A 16,837-nucleotide genomic window follows, 5' to 3' on the forward strand; every position below is an offset into this window, starting at 1 on the left:
ATTTTGCCTAACATATAATTGAACTTGTAAGACTTTTTTTACTTAATTTACTTTTTACTTAATGTAGTTCAATTTTTTTCTTTTCCAGAGCAAACATGCACTTGGAAAGTAAGTGTTTGAACCTATATGTGAAAAGAATATACAAGAGTACTCTGACATTCTTCCATTAGTATTGTTAGCTGTTGGAAAGAGCATTAGAGTATCATGTGAGCTGCAAGAACATGAGTTAAAGATTCCATACGACTTAAGGAAGATGGATCATTAACAAGTCAAGACAAAAGGATTCTAGAAGAAAATCACGGTTACCATGCAAAGAAGACTAGTATTGAAGGCTTGAAATCTCTTGCTCAATGTGAACAACCCCCCCCCCCACCCCTTTTGTAGATGTTGAACTTTCACAATTCACAACCAAGGGAAGTAAAGATACAGAATCAACTTCATGAGTGGCTGACTTGAACTTAGAAAGTGTCAAAATTAGCTAATATCAGTGTTGTGTCTGATGAGAGACTTGAAACGAGCCATATACTGACTACCTTGCCCTCGTTAATCTCAGCTGCAAACGAAAGGGCAATACAGAACTAAAGGGCAAAATGAAAACATGTTCATGATAGAATAGGAGAAAATAGTTGAACTTTGACTGCCACAAAATAAATATACAAAAATTACATTAAACTCTCATAGCGAAAGAAAAAATTTCTTGAAGATCTGAAGCAAATCTATAACTATTCAAACTTTATGAAAGATGTCAGAAGGCTGTGTGCGTGGGGTGCTGGTTTATTATGAAGAGAACAAAAACCAATAATGCAAATTATCAGACAAGTGATTAATAAGGATTTATTATCTGTTGAATATGTTGAAAGAGCCTAAATAATGAATTTTTATGCCTTTCCAGAAAATAAGGCCATAGATGAAATAAGAGATCAGTTTTATTTGAAGATCCTAATGAAGCCAAGATTTATAACCATAGAGTACATTAAAAGTTATAAATTTAAAAGTAGAAAATGATTGTTTGTAGAAATGATGTGTTAAATAAAATTTCAATGCCCACTGATTATTTTCTTAAAATTTCATTATTATTTGGTATGACCATTTTACCCCATGCACTACTCACTTTACCCCACTCTATGGGGTAAAGTGGTCATAAAAGTGAGGTCTAAAAAGTTGCAGAAAAAAAACTGTTACACTCAAAAAATATTTTTGAAAATAGTGCTAATATACTCTCTAAGGATGTAATGTAAAATATCAGCCAAAATATATCCTATTTTTGAAAAAGTCATATGGTAATACCTCTTCAAAGATGAAAACACCTTTTTATGACCATTTTACCCTACCTGACCCTATACTTTGAGAATGATGTAGTGTGAGAATTTATGCTGTATTGATGTGATATTGTGTGCTTGTCAATTATTGATAAATTGTGCTGTTACAGTTTGCATTATTGTTTGTACTTGTTGTGAAGCATTTTCAATGTTACAAGACTGTTGATGAATTATGAGAAAAAAGAACAGCCCCAGTTTGAATAGAGACACGCATTGCCCTGATGCATTATTTTCAGCCTTTGAAGGAAAGAGACACGTGACATGGTCTCCAGTAGGGAAAAGAGAATTGTGTGGAATTGCCTTTGTTCTATGCAGTGGGCTAGAAATTCACCTTATCCTCTCTTATGGAATTTACCCCGACCCCAGTTTCAAGGGAGGACAAAAAAAAGGCAGTTTGGCCTAGGAGGGATGCAAACAAACGTGTGGCTGATAATGAATGACTAGCAACAATAGGGTTGGCCGATCTGTCTGAGGGCCAATAAAATGGTCAGCTGCAATTTCACAGGCCAAACTAGAAGCAACACTGCAGTATGTAAACTGCACCAGTAAATACAAATAAAAGGCCACAAGAGGCAAAATGCCCAATGAGGTGGGTGAGAAAAAGATGCTTATAACAAATATAGATTGGAACTATGATCACCGATTTGGGAATTCTCATTGACCAGCGCCTTAGGTTTTCTGAACATTGTTCAGCGGTGGTCAACCAGTATCGATTGGTGAGGGACAATGCAAGGCTATGGTGTCGCAGGGAATTTTTCTCTAATAGGGTTGTTAATAAATGGAATAGCTTACCCCCGGAAGTAGTAAATTGTAACACAATTGACACATTTAAAAAGAAATACGATAAACATGTTGGGGTAAATCGAGAAGCTATCCATACTTAGAATAAGACAACCATAAGTATTCTTTATGGGCATTGTATAATATTTTTATCATACATATATATATATACACTGCTGGCCACCGGAAATGCAACACCCTGAAGGAAGCATGCAAATAATATGAAATTTACAACATGCATTAGTGGAGGTGAGATATGCAAATGATTAGAATTTCAGCGCAGACGCACATCACGCACGCCTGTGGCGCCACTTCAAAGCGCTATTTAAGGCTTGGAGATTTCGACGATTTGAAGTACGGCAATTGTGTTTTTCTTGTGGTTTTTTCAAAAAAACGATCAATTATACCTCGTAGAAAACCCGCGATCATCTTTTGATCAAGTATCCGAGTTCGACAGAGGAAGGATAGTGGTCTACCGAGATTGTGGATTATCTTTCAGGGAAATCGGTAGTCGTGTTGGACGAAACCAAACAACTGTAATGCGGATATGTGATCGTTGGATGCAGGAGGGTACGACGGACCGACGTGTTCGATCGCATCCATCTCAGTGCACCACTTCACGTGATGACAGGCGTATTGTGCGTATGGCAGTGACGGATCGCTCAGCCACATCACGAACCATAGCACAGCACATTCAGTCTGTACCGCATCATCCAATGTCTGCGCGTACCATTCGACGCCGTTTACAGCAGAGTGGTCTGTCCGCAAGACGTCCATTGCTTCGTCTACCCTTGATGCAGAACCACAGACGTCTCCGCCGCCAATGGTGCGATGAAAAAAGGATGTGGACGGCACAATGGAATGAAATTGTCTTTACTGACGAGTCACGCTTCTGTCTGCAACACCACGATGGTCGGATTCAAGTCTGGAGACACCGTGGAGAGAGGATGCTGAACAGCTGCGTTATGCACCGCCACACTGGTCCTGCACCGGGTATTATGGTATGGGGCGGTATTGGATATCACTCTCGCACTCCTCTAGTACGCATTGCCGGTACTTTAAAAAGCCAGCGCTACATCTCCGAGGTGTTGGAGCCAGTTGTCCTTCCTTACCTTCAGGGCTTGCCCACAGCCATATTTCAACAGGATAATGCGCGACCACACGTGGCACGCATTGTCCAAAGGTTCTTCGTCAATCGCCAGATTGAATTGCTTCCCTGGCCAGCTCGCTCTCCGGATCTTTCGCCGATAGAAAACATGTGGTCCATGGTCGCTCAACGATTGACCCAGATTACATCCCCAGCTGCCACACCAGATCAACTTTGGCAACGCGTGGAAGCTGCTTGGTCTGCTGTACCCCAAGAACACATCCAAAGTCTCTTTGAATCAATGCCGAGGCGTGTGGCAGCGGTGATCTCCAACAATGGCAGCTACTCTGGCTACTGATTTTGGTAGGAACCACACTTCACAGAAGTCTATAAATTTAATCATTTGATGCTTGGTCAACATGTTATCTACAAAATAAATATTGTTGCAATATCTCTTGTCTTTCTTGGTGTTGTAATTTGGGTGGCCAGCAGTGTATATATATTTGTTTAAAAAATGTCACCTTCACATATTTTTCCCAAGGAATCAGCATGATCCATCCAGGGAATTTGCTAGTGGTAGGTTAGTAGACATCCATGCCCGAACCGGGATTCAAACCCAGATTTGCACAGTGAGAAGCTAGTTTCCTAACCACTCGACTGCCAGGCGGCAGTCGCGCAACATATATTTTAATTGTATTTTTGAAATATATGACATCCATATTTTTATGGGCATCTTTTTCTCAGCCACCTCATTGGGCATTTTGCCTGTTGTGGCGTTGTATTTGTATATGGATGTCATGTATTACTAAAATACAGCAACCCAATTAAAAATGTGATTACAAAAACTGCAAAAAATATATATATACACACACATACCCTTTTATCATGCTACGCTCGATGACAAATAGCAGCAGTTTTATCCGGAACCATTTCTGGGGGATTACTGAAGGATTATCCATTACGGTGCGCCCTTTTGTCTGTCTTTGTGTTTTTCTTCGTTCTCGTGAGTTTTACTTAGTGCGTTTTTTTATTTTTGGGTCATATTCTGCGGTGTTTTCTTTATTTTTCTAGATTGTGTGTTAATTTACTCTCTAGTTTGATCTTGTCACTGGGTTTTCTGCACATTATTGGATTTGCGAGATAAGTGCTTTTTTTTATTGCTCTCAATTTTTTAAATTTTCGTTGTGTTTATATATTCGATCGACTTAATTTTTTTTCTCGCTCTCATTTCATTGTTCTTTCGCCAGGTTTGTGTTTTTCCCGCTTTGATATAAATTTTTGAGTTTTTTGGACGTTAGTGTATAAAAAACAAAGATCCAATTAACTAAAGAGGCAATAAGTGAACTACGCAAGTTACAGATCAAAATATTTATTGTTACAACAAACGTTGAATAAGTAACTCGTAGAGTTCAACATGTTAGTTCCGAGATTGATAATTACACTTCAATTCACAAAACAACAAGAAAAGGTCTCACCTAATGTAGCCGGGGATCAACTCCAATTACCAGTGAGACATCATAGAAAAACACATAGTTCCTACATCAAGAACGGAGTGTCCGGTTTTCAAGTGAGGCTGACGATGTTGATCACTTGAGAAGGCTCACCTCAGGAACCCACAGATGTCAGGAAACCTTTCAGAAGTTTCACGACTTGCTGAATCGCTTCCATAGACGAATCACGCTATCAATCGTCAGCACAACATTGAAGACCTAGGCTGTATTCATCTGCAGGTTAATGTAGCATTTCGTGGGTCACACACACACCGAACCCCTTCAAAGAACCATTTTCCAACTGACTAGAATGTATGGTAATAACTATCACATGACCAGAGGATTATACTTGACACAACTACCCGGACCAGCCTAGTTTAGAGGATCACGTTTTTACAACATTAGTAACATTACATCATCATCACCAACTAGTTGTTGTTAGAGATTATTCAGCCATCAACCCCACTGAATGGAGTGAGTAGATGGAACTGCTCGAAGTTAGGAGATTGAATGTGATGTTTCTGGTTTATCCAGTTTATTTATAATAGCAGAGCACAGGTTTGTTATCTGCTCACTGAAAGAGTTTCCTCCGGTACATCGGGAAAACTATGACTTCAATCCTGTTGATTTGCATATCCTAACACAATAGGAATTGTTTTGGATATTCTGTATTTCTGGTTGGCAACAGTTTGATAACCGTAAACAAAGCCGGCCAGACTTTACCCACGATATCGGTAAGGCTATTGAGTGTGAGTCCAAGACAATGGATTGTACATAACCAGCGGAAGTCTGTGGCCCTACGCTAATTAAACAAGGTAATTGAAAACAATTATTTCTTTACAAAAAATAAACATATACATTGAACATAATCATCAAAGGTCATTGACACAACTGGGTCCTCGCCCAGGGGAAGGAACTAGTGTTAGCTAGGTGACTAGAGGGGAGGGTTATCGCGACATCTGTAACACGTAACGGGAAACCCAAAGGGGGTGATACATTACATTAACAAACAGTGTATACTTTTCCTGGGTACTCCCAGTTATTTTTTTCCCATTTGGGCCTATTGTTTTTAGTGTTAGTGAGTAGAGATAGTTAGCTAATTCTAATAACTATAAATTGTACTTTATAGCTTAATACTTTTTTTGGGTGTGTTGTATTCTTTATATACATACATATTTTCTTCATGATTTAGTGTTCAGCATTTTATTTTTTATTTTTATTTTTTCAGCATTTATCTTTCACGTATATTTCGCATTGTAATGTATTTTACGTTATTTTAATTTCCTGTTAACGTTTCTCATTTTCCTATTTTTTAAGTATTATCTAGTTTTAGCAATAGTGTTAGTATGCTTCGACCTCAACTAGTGTTGTGTAGAGCTTGCGACGGAAGGTTCCCTGATCTAGAGGGATAGTAGCTGATAGTTTCAATTGTAAGGGGTGTTTGGACATTACGGGAAAAAGAGTTTGGGAGGCCCAGTTATAACACAGCCATTTGTCGTCGAGCCACCTGTTGATGAAGAAGCAATCTCCACGAACAACAACAGTTTAGAGGGTGGATGGGGATAGTGATAGGGGTTTAATCATCGGTGATTCTATGGTTAGGTAACTTGGGAACAGAGTGTGTAGGGAATTTCGAGGTTTCAAGCCCTGTTGTCTTCCTGGGGGGAAGATGAGCAACGTTCGTGACGTTTTTCATCGCCAAAAGTTGTCCTTGCGGGTAATTCTGTTGGTACTGGGATTTACTATTATCCGCTAGTGAGGGAGGTTCAGATGTGGCAGTGATTCCAGTACTACCAAGGGTTAGTAGGATCCACCAATTCATTTGAGCAAATGTCCTAAAGGACATTTAGCTTAATACTTTTTTTTGGGTGTGTTATATTCTTTATATACATTTATATTTTCTTCATGATTTAGTGTTAAATGCAATGTTGAGCAAGGACATATGCTCCTCACTTGCGGTCACGTTCTTGGAGCTTCCCGCATTTACCGATAGGTGGCTTCATTGGGATGGGATCCATCTAAATAGGAGGAGGTCTGGGAAGTTTACGATAGGCTTAGGTCAGGATTTTTACTCCCAGACCACGCAGGCGGGAATGCGGGTTAGTTAATGATAATCACAACAGTACTGACGGGGAATTACCCACCTCTGACTTGGATGGCTTCTCGATTGACAACAAACCGCCGGGCAAATTAAAATGTGTGTTAATAAATGCCAGGAGCTTGGGTAACAAGAAAGATTTTTTAGAAACTATGATAGTTGTGGAGGACTTGGATCTTATAGCCATTACAGAATCTTGGGCAAACGATGGGAATGAATCTTTCTTACATATCTCGGGATACGATACTTTTTTTAGAAATAGATCGGTGGAGTGTTGATATACGCAAAATCATGTTTGAAGGCTAGAGAGTGTAACGTGCAGAGAATTAATATTGAAACTATATGGTTTGAGTTTGAAAACAAATGATAATAAACTTGATGTTGGGGTTTGTTACAATCCACGAAATAGAGATCTAAACTCTTATTCAGTCATTAAATCTAAAATCGAAAATTATGAGTCGAGTCAGGCCAGGTTAAAAATAAACTATTGGCATCAAAGCCAGTTTTATTCATGGCAAGTAAGAAAAGTACAAATACACATCAGTCAATCATATATACAGTCAGTAATTCGCCCACCCGGCGCTATGAACAAAACAACCAATGAAAACAGGTTCACTTGCCACCGTATTCAAAAATGAAGATAACAACATCAGCATCAGAGAGAAGGAAAAAAAACTTTATCACTCGACGCGAGCGGATCAACATAAGATGTGCAGGGCTCCCACTCGTCCTACTTTTTGGTAATATATCCTACTTTTGTCCCAATTTCTCGGTGTTGTCCTACTTTCTAGTTTCTACTTTTTTACCAAATCCTATCGACAAAATTTGTGTAATTGATTTTAATTGAGCAGAGAATCATTGATATATTGCCAAATACTACAAATGTTGGAGAATGTAATTAATGATTCTGCCAAAGCAGAAATTGTATTGTTTTTAAGGTTATTTGGGGGAGGGGAGTGTATGTGGGCCATTTGGTTGATTAATTTTTCATTTGCTTTGTTTGAGGGTTCAACAAGTATAGTAGTCATTAAAAACTTCTGTCTGGATGGAAAAAATAATTTTGTATTTATTACTTCATGGTCTTGGACAGTAACTAACATTCATCATTCAAAATTATGGTGCAAATAGCTGAAACAACAGTTGGCATTACAAAGCAGTTGGATACATAGGCCTATTCTAAGTTTGATGATTCTGAAGCTACCCAATAGCATTCAGTTGTCTTCTGTATTTTTAAGGCATGTGTGAAGAGGCATAAACAATATTTATAATGCTCAGCAAAGAGCTAGAAATAGAAGTCCTTCATTTGTCAAAAATGATTACACTGTCATTGAATAGTAAAATGTGAACCAATCCCTTTAAAAAAGGATGGAGAAAGCAGTAAAACTATCTGGTTCACCTTGCCTTATTTACATCAGGTCTTGTAATTTACACATTTTGCACTGCGCTTTTGGAAGTGGTCTCGAAAGAGCATCACTCTTAAAAAAACGTACATCTTCAAAAGTTGCTGTGCATTGTCGAAAGGAGTTGACAGACTCTGCACTTTGGAAGACTCCAAAAAAAAGAATGAAATATATATGAGGAGAGACAGAAAAGAATTATCTCTATGGTTGCTAAATACACTGTTTTGGCCAAAAATTGATTTTGTAACCAAGTCATCTGTCCTTTTGCTTTGACTTGAGTCAATCTTATAGGGTACTGAAATAGTGCCATTGAAAAAAAAAAATTTAGTTCAAAATTTTTTTTTTAATTATTAAAATTTTTTTTTTTTCACTATGGTATGACTATGTTGTCCAATGGGGTTACCCTCCCCCGTCCTACTTTTTAGTCCTGCATTTTCATACTTTTTCTCATTTTTGAGTACGAACCCTGGATACGTGATCATGGGAAAAGGAAATCCACACACATTTTTGCCTAACCATTGCCCTCCCTCACATGATAATGAAAATAAAGTTCATAATCGTAATAAAAAAAAATATATATACTAGGGCGTCCACCCCCCCCCCCTTCCCAAACTCCTCCAATGGAGCTAACTACTCATCACATCTTTAATTATAAAGCAAAATATTCCTCAGGCACTGCGAATTCGCCTGCAAAATAGTCATTCAATTGCCAGTTTCCCACTCTGATTTCGATAAGCAATGTGCTGCCATCATAAATACAACATAATACTCGATGCATCGTAATACATACGTGATACACCACGATAGGCAATAAAGAACAATAAGCAATGCACCACCATCAGCAATACAGGAAAATAAGTAGTGCACCATGATAAGGAATGCAAAGCAATACAAAACAATATGTGATGCATCACAATAGGCAAAGTACCATAATATGTACCACAATACACCATAAGCACTGCATTACAATAAGCAATACAACACAATATGCAATGCACCACAGTACGCAATGTATCGCATTAAGCAAAATACAATAATATGGAATGCACCACCAATATGCAATAAGCACTCATTAAAATCAGCAATACAGCACGCGATGCATTACAATGAGTAATGCACCACTATTTGCATTGCACCAGAATAAGCAATACTGTATAATATGCAATCCACCACAATACGCGATGCATCGCATCAAGCAAAACAAAATAATACGCAATGCATCGCATCAAGCAAAACAAAATAATACGCAATGCATCACAATACGCGATGCATCGCATCAAGCAAAGCACAATAATACACAGTGCACCACAATACACAATAAGAACTGCATTACAATAAGCAATACAGCACGTTATGCACTACAGTACGTAATGCATAACAGTACAAATCAACATCCAGCAAAATCAGCAATGTACTGCAATCAGCGAAGCATCGCAATGAGCAATTCACCACAATATGCAATTCAGACTGCATTATAATAAGCAACACAGCATGCGATGCACTACAATAATTAATACAGTACAATAGCAATACCCACTGCATTAGGCTAAGCAAAACAGCATGTGATGCATTACAATAAGCAATACAGTGCAATAGCAATAACCACTGCATTAGATTAAGCAATACAGCACATGATACACTACGATACGCAATGTATTATAATAAGCAATACAACACAATACATAATAAGCACTGCATTATAACAAGCAATACAGCATGCAATGCACTACAATGTGTGATGCACCACAATCAGCAATGCACCATATTGCAGTGCACCACAATACGTAATGTACCATACAATACATATACTGCATTGACGCATAACAATACACAATGCACCACAATAAGCAGTAGGCACGACATAATGAGCAATACAGCACATGATGCACGTACATTGTGCAATGTAGCACAAAATACAATACACCACAATACGTATAATGCAGCACAAAGCGCAATACACCACAATACGTATAATGCAGCACAAAGCACAATACACCACAATACGTACTGCATTATAATAATCAATAAAGTATGCGATGCACTCCAACACGTAATGCATTACAATACGCAACACACCACAAGCAATACAGCACTATACATTGCAATAAGCACCACAAAACACCATAACCACTGAAACATGATAAGCAAGCAATGCACTATAATCAGCGATGCACAACTATTTGCAGTATACCACAATAAGCAATATAGCCCAATACACCACATTGCAATGAGAAATACAGCATGTGATGCACTATAATGTGTAATGCATAACAATTAGCAACACACCACAATCAGCAATGCACCACAATATATAACTATATGCAATACAATATGCGATGCATCACGTAAGCAAAGCAACATAATAAGCAATGCATTAGAATAAGCAATACAGCACGAGATGCATTACAATATGCAATGCACCAAAAATAGCAATGTACCACTATTTACAGCGTAAAACCTAATGCACCACAATATGCAATGTATTTCAATAAGCAAAGCACCATAATATATCCAAAAAGTACTGTATTACAGTAAGCAATATATCATGCGATGCGTTGCAATGTGCCACAATAAGCAATACAGCATAATATGCAATGCCACACCATCAGCGATTCAGTGCAATAAGCAATGCAAGCAATTCAAAGCACCGCAATAAACAATGCACCATTATATGTCTACCATTTGCACCATTTATGTCTGGTTGGCTGAGTGGGTATAGTCTCGGTGTGATGCATCGAAGGGATCGGGTTCGAATCCATATGGGGGGGATTTTAAATTACCTTTTTTCATTTTGTTTATATTGTGGTTTCCAACTTCAAGGCGGTGGTTTCCAACTTCAAGGCGCAAATGCGAGCCGATCTCCCCGTTAAAAAGTCTCGCCACAGAGAGCAACAGTCCTACAACGATAAATCATTCAATCATAACACTTCACTCATAGTTAGAAAAAAACTGGTGGCAGATGGCAGCACGACACATAACAAGCATTACGCAGGAACAAACTTCACGTCAGGTTTCACTACACGTACACACACATTCCCGCATGTACCGATTCGTTGGGGGGTTCCGCGGGGGGTTGTGGGCGGGGTGCATGTGTGGTGTAGCAGTAATAGGTAGGGCTCGTAGGTAGGGTAAAAAAGGGCTCGGGGATCCATGATGTTCTTAAGTCAGCCACCTCGTTGGGCAATTTGCCTGTTGTGGCGTTGTATTTGTATTTGTATTTGTATTTGTATATTCTGTGCATCACATTTAGCGCAAAACACTACAATAAGCAAAACAACACAATGCATAATTTATCCCCATTGGCAATACCACAATACACCATAAGTACTGCATTAGAATAAGCAATATGGCACGTGATTCACTAAAATACGTAATGCATAACAATGCGCAATTGGCCAATATTAACAGTGCACCACCATAGGTGCACTAAAGTCTCAGGTTGTATTTACGTACATGAGTGGCTAGACATACACTATTGTTTTGCGATTGGTCAGTTGATTCTATGGCTGCAGCGTATTGAAAATAGTTCTTATGCTGGGAGAACCTGATTGGCCAAGAGATGTGGAGGATTGGCTGTTGTCATTCTGTTGCTGGATCTTGAAGGGAAAGATTCTTATTCTTCTGAGAGCTGGTGTCCAGTATCTGCAAAAACAAAAAAAAAAAACCATTCGCATGCTAGCTGCCGTCACGGCCTGTCGCAGAAAATAGCCTTCAGACACGGTATATGGTCATCAAGGGTACGTGCCCCTGCGAATTCATCCGGGAGTAGCGGTGCCACACTACCGAATACCCGAAGGGATTTAGCGAGGAGGAGAACGAAGGGCCAAGGGTTGGAGCTCGACTGGTTGAGGTTTTACCTGAATGCATTGGTTTCTTTTTCAAAAAATAAGTCGAGAGCTTCCTTCCGACGCTTCTGGAATGAGATACGACAAAGGTTGCGGTGGCATTCGACAGCGAACTTCAACGATCTGACCTGATCCCCTGCCCAGATTCTTTTTCTCCCACGCTAGTTACGCCCCCCTTAGTGCTTTTTTATTTTTGTGCTCATGCTGCATTTGGTACCTTGCTTACAGCTTGTCTGCTAAAGGTAAGTTCTTTTTGCTTGCCGCTTATCTTAGAATATGACGAGATTTTGTCCGCTAATTGGCTCCACCGCCGGAGGCCAACTTCATAGGATTAAAGTGCAAATCGATCTTTTTGACGATGATTCTGATATAGTAACATATTTTTGCTTGCTAAAACCATGGTAGGAGAATATTCGGATAGACAAAGAAGTCTGAGCAGTGTAGGTGACGAAAATTGCACCACTGCAGTAGAGTTTGATAAGGTGTTAGAATTATTTGGTGATTATATATGTTGTGATGAAAATGATGGTGTCAAATTAGTTGAAAATATTGTGCATGCAACGGTTAAATTTTTCTCCGAAATAGAGAAGAACCCATGTCCACACGCCGTAGCGAAAATTTTCATGAAAGACGAAGAAGAAAGTATTCTGAAAATTCAGTATAAGAGTAATGAAAACGAACCCTATAGAAGTAAGCTCAGGAGTAATGCAAAAATAATTTCCGAGGGGGAGACTAGCTCCGAAAGCAAGGGTAAAAAGTAGAAAAAGATACATAAAATTAGTCTTAGCCCTGAGAAAGATAAAGACCACGTAGTTGACATGGTGTCCTTCTCTGTTTCAGACTTTAGAGACGAAGTGGTCCCACCGCCCAACGAAGAAAATAATTCAGGTGACAATATCGACTTAGCCCCGTCCCAAAATGTCGAGGCCCAGCCAACCAATCAGGAAGAAGATCCCCTTCCATTTCAAAACAGTAATGATGATGGTGATGATGCTGGATTTCAGGAAGTATCCTACCGGCGAAAGAAGAAGAAATACAACATTCCCCCCCCCATTGTTTTGTCTTCTTGGGGCAACAGATGGCTTTCTAATTTCGGAGAAATGAGAAAATTATGCGAATTTCCCCTTGAATCGAAAACTACCGTCAATACGATTTCAATCAGTTTTCTCCAAAAACGATTATCGTACGGTCACCAGATATTGCAAAGAAAAAAGTTTTAACTGTCAAGTTCACAGTCTCCATGTTTTCAAGTAAAATATTCGCTGAGATATTTTAATTTGAAAAATGGAAAGTGGTCTGGAAATTTTTTAATTTTTTAAAACTATTTTACCCACATTCAATGTTTTTTTTTCTAACTTTCCCCTATTATAGTTATTTTAATAACTATACAACCCCTTGCAACATAAATGACATATCTGAGTATTATACGTTATTTGGATATTTTTTCTAATGAGAAGTGTGCCTCTAGGGTCAACGGTTTGCTAATAAAATACCATACACCTTGCTACCTATGTACCCTGTATGTATATATATCATACGTCAAAATTAACAACTTTTTTATGCCACCAGAAGCTTCACATGTATTTTCATGTTCTGTAAAAATGTATGTTTTTCACCAATACAATGCCAGCTATAGTGCTATTATGAACTGTCCTACGCATTAGTACTAGGTGATGTATCGATATATAATAAATCACCAATGTAAGGCCGACATATATATCCCAATGTACCAAATTTGAGCACACAGATGTATTAATTCCAATATTTAATAACGGTGGAATTCAATGTAACAACATGATGGGGGGGGGGGGGGAGAAATGCTGATACTAATGTAGCGAGAGTGGCTTGCCTGACCTTTTGACTTTTTGTAATAATAATGCATACGTTAAGCTTATTTTACATTTATATACTATGTCTATTTAATGCTATGCATATATTATGTTGTTTATATTTATAATTTGTTTCTGTTGACTACACAAACTAAGTTTTCCTATGTACAGATGTTTTTAGTGCCAGCGTGTCACAAATTATTCTAGGGGGGAAAAGAAACTGATTTCCGAGGTTGTCGCTTGAACTCTGATGTTGATTGAGGTGCTTGTGCATTACACCTCATTTACATGTTCAGTGATTTGAAAGTTGTATATAATCACAACCTTGCTTCAAAACAGTATTTCAGTTTCAACAAGCAATAAAATGGAAGGTCGACTAAACAGCTCAACTGGGCCGACACTCAAACTATGGAACTTCGTATTTGTTGCTATTACTTCAAGGCCACCTATTTCTCATGAGTAAAAATTATTGATGGTTGTCCTTTGTCTCTCTGCCTTCTCAACTCCTGCCGATTCCTATCCTGTTTGGATGATCACCAAACTTCATGCGAGACCTTACCGACAGCTACAATTGGATGCTGCTATTTCCTGAGCACCTTGGACTGACAGCGAAACTCCATGCATGACTTTACCAATAGCCATGATCGGATCCCGCTTCCTCCTCAGCATCTTGGACTGATCGCCAAGCTGCATGTGTGGCTCTTGCAAAATACCATTTGCATACCAGTTTATTTTTAGTCTCCCAACATTAAATCAAATGGATGACAACAATAAAAGAAGTTTTTCCACTTCAACATTTATTCGAAGGAAGATTCTGAGTTTTACACATAAATATTTAAAAATGCAGGAATTCAATTCCTTTTGTTAAAGTTTTTTACCCATGAAAGTTTAACAAAATGCAAAATGGTTAGAACTCACCAATTTAGTCTGTTGAGGCGTCCTTCATATTCCCTCCATCACGAGAACCACATCTTCTGATTATGAATGTTCAGTCCTAGCATCTCCTAGCGATGCCCTTTTAGCGATTATCCAAGGAGAATGACTCCAGCTATAGTGACAGCAAGAACCTGTTATCAGCAGTAAGCTTTAATCCAAGAACGACATCTGCAAGACTCCGTCGACAGCGTCAAGCTCTCATGATAGCACAGGAAGACATAACTTCCACTAGGCAACGATGCAGCAGCCAGAAGAGATTGGACGACTCAAGCGGTGTTAATGCACGGCACTAAAATCAACCAGAGATGCGATTGACACGCTATAACACGTCAAATACCTGGAATTTCGGAAAAAGACATAAAAATTTTGTTCGCGCGTCCTCCGTGACACGTTATTTTCTAGTTCTATGAAGAAGTAAAAAGTAGAGAAACATCCCAACCTTTTTTTTATTTTTACCATTTATCACGATCGCACGATTTTGAAAAAGTGATTTTACAACTTTTTACACTATAGTGTATTAATATACACGCGGGTTGTTAAAGAATGAGATGATGAATATCTAGTTGCTTCCCAGAATGAGGGTCCGTGTAATTACCAAATTTTGGAGTTACAGATCGGAAATTGCAGTACTATTGTGGCTATCTGCTGGCATTCAAAGACAGCGTCTATATGGCTTAAATTCGCCTTGTTCTTACAATATTGCAAATGTGAATTTTTTTTTAATTGTAAAGGATTGGAAAGGCCATTCAAATTGTAAAACTTAAAAAAAAAAAACTAATCTAGAAATTCTACCTTGAATATCCAGTTTTGTCATCTAAGCCAGTGGTTCTCAACCTTTTTTTGTCCATGGCCCCCTTTCACCCATTTTTCATTCCTGTGGCCCCCCTTGCGAACATGAATAATTTTCTACTCCCCCTTCCTCCCCCCCCCCCCGTTTTCCCATTAGAAGATAGTTATTCAAAAATTGTCTGAAGTATAAATGTTTGAATTTAATTTGAATAATTTTTAATTTATGAAAATAATTAAAAAGCAAAACAAACACATAATAGAATACAGTAAAAAATAAATAAATTATTTTCAATCAATGTAACAATGCAACTCTGCGCTTGAAGACGGCACAATGTCATCAAGTTACTGTACTGGATGAAATTTTGTATCATTTCCAAATTAGTTTTTTTTGTGTGTAAATGGTTATGGTTTCATTGAGAAAATGTCAGTTGTAGCTTCCAAAATTTGCATTCTTGTAATGATAAAAATCGCAAAAAGTGGTAGCAAGCAGTTTTATTAATTTTATTCTCTTCATGAGCGGATAAAAGTAGTAATGAGGGAGCAGCCACACAAATGAATCACAATTGAAAAGTTCAACATTTCACATCGTTTTAATACGTGCATCAAGGATATAGGTTCATGTTGTAGTTCTACTATGAATTCAAAAAAATGAACTAAAATACGTGTGAAATTTTTTTGAATATTTGTTTAAACCTTTCATTCCAGAGAAACCATGTACGCAGTGACAAAGCTATTCATGTGAACATAATAATGATTTATTATCAGGATAATATAAAATCGGAAAATATAAATAATAAGATTTTCAAATAAGAAAATTATCAGTTTGTTGACTTCAATTTCGATACGGTGAAAATCTGATATTTCGTTGGATGACAAGGACAAGCTACCTTCAAGTGGCTTTTTGGTTCATAATATGGCCGCTCTCTCGCAGTTGGCTTAAGTTGGCTTAAACACAGGGCAATATTTCACATAACAGTCCGTACTATATTTAATATACAGGGCGCATAGGTAACGGGGCATATGACATTTTACTGGCGAACCATTGGTCCTAGAAGCATACTTCCAGTTGGAAAAGGTACCCAAATAATGTGTTGTACTCAGATATTTGATTCATGTTGCCGGGGGTTACATGGTTATTAAAATAAAAATGTTAACTCTTTATGCGGACACCCTGTGCCCAAAAACCCAATGTGAAAGTTGTTTCCCGGTCTCCAACAAAAAAATTCAATGTTTCTAAGTGCAATATTCACTGAGATATTCGAAG

The 16,837-nt window shown here is 38.2% G+C and overlaps 1 protein-coding gene across 12 annotated transcripts in view; it reads left to right on the forward strand.

Moving 5' to 3' along the window:
- Oga (O-GlcNAcase) overlaps positions 1–16,837 on the forward strand; it is a 338,350-nt gene that overhangs the window by 65,204 nt on the left and 256,309 nt on the right. The window lies entirely within an intron of this gene.

This window comes from Pholcus phalangioides, unplaced genomic scaffold (assembly GCF_987345545.1).
Source record: "Pholcus phalangioides strain wild (caught in Gottingen) unplaced genomic scaffold, Ppha-v1.0 ptg000011l_1, whole genome shotgun sequence".
Lineage (NCBI taxonomy): Eukaryota > Metazoa > Arthropoda > Arachnida > Araneae > Pholcidae > Pholcus > Pholcus phalangioides.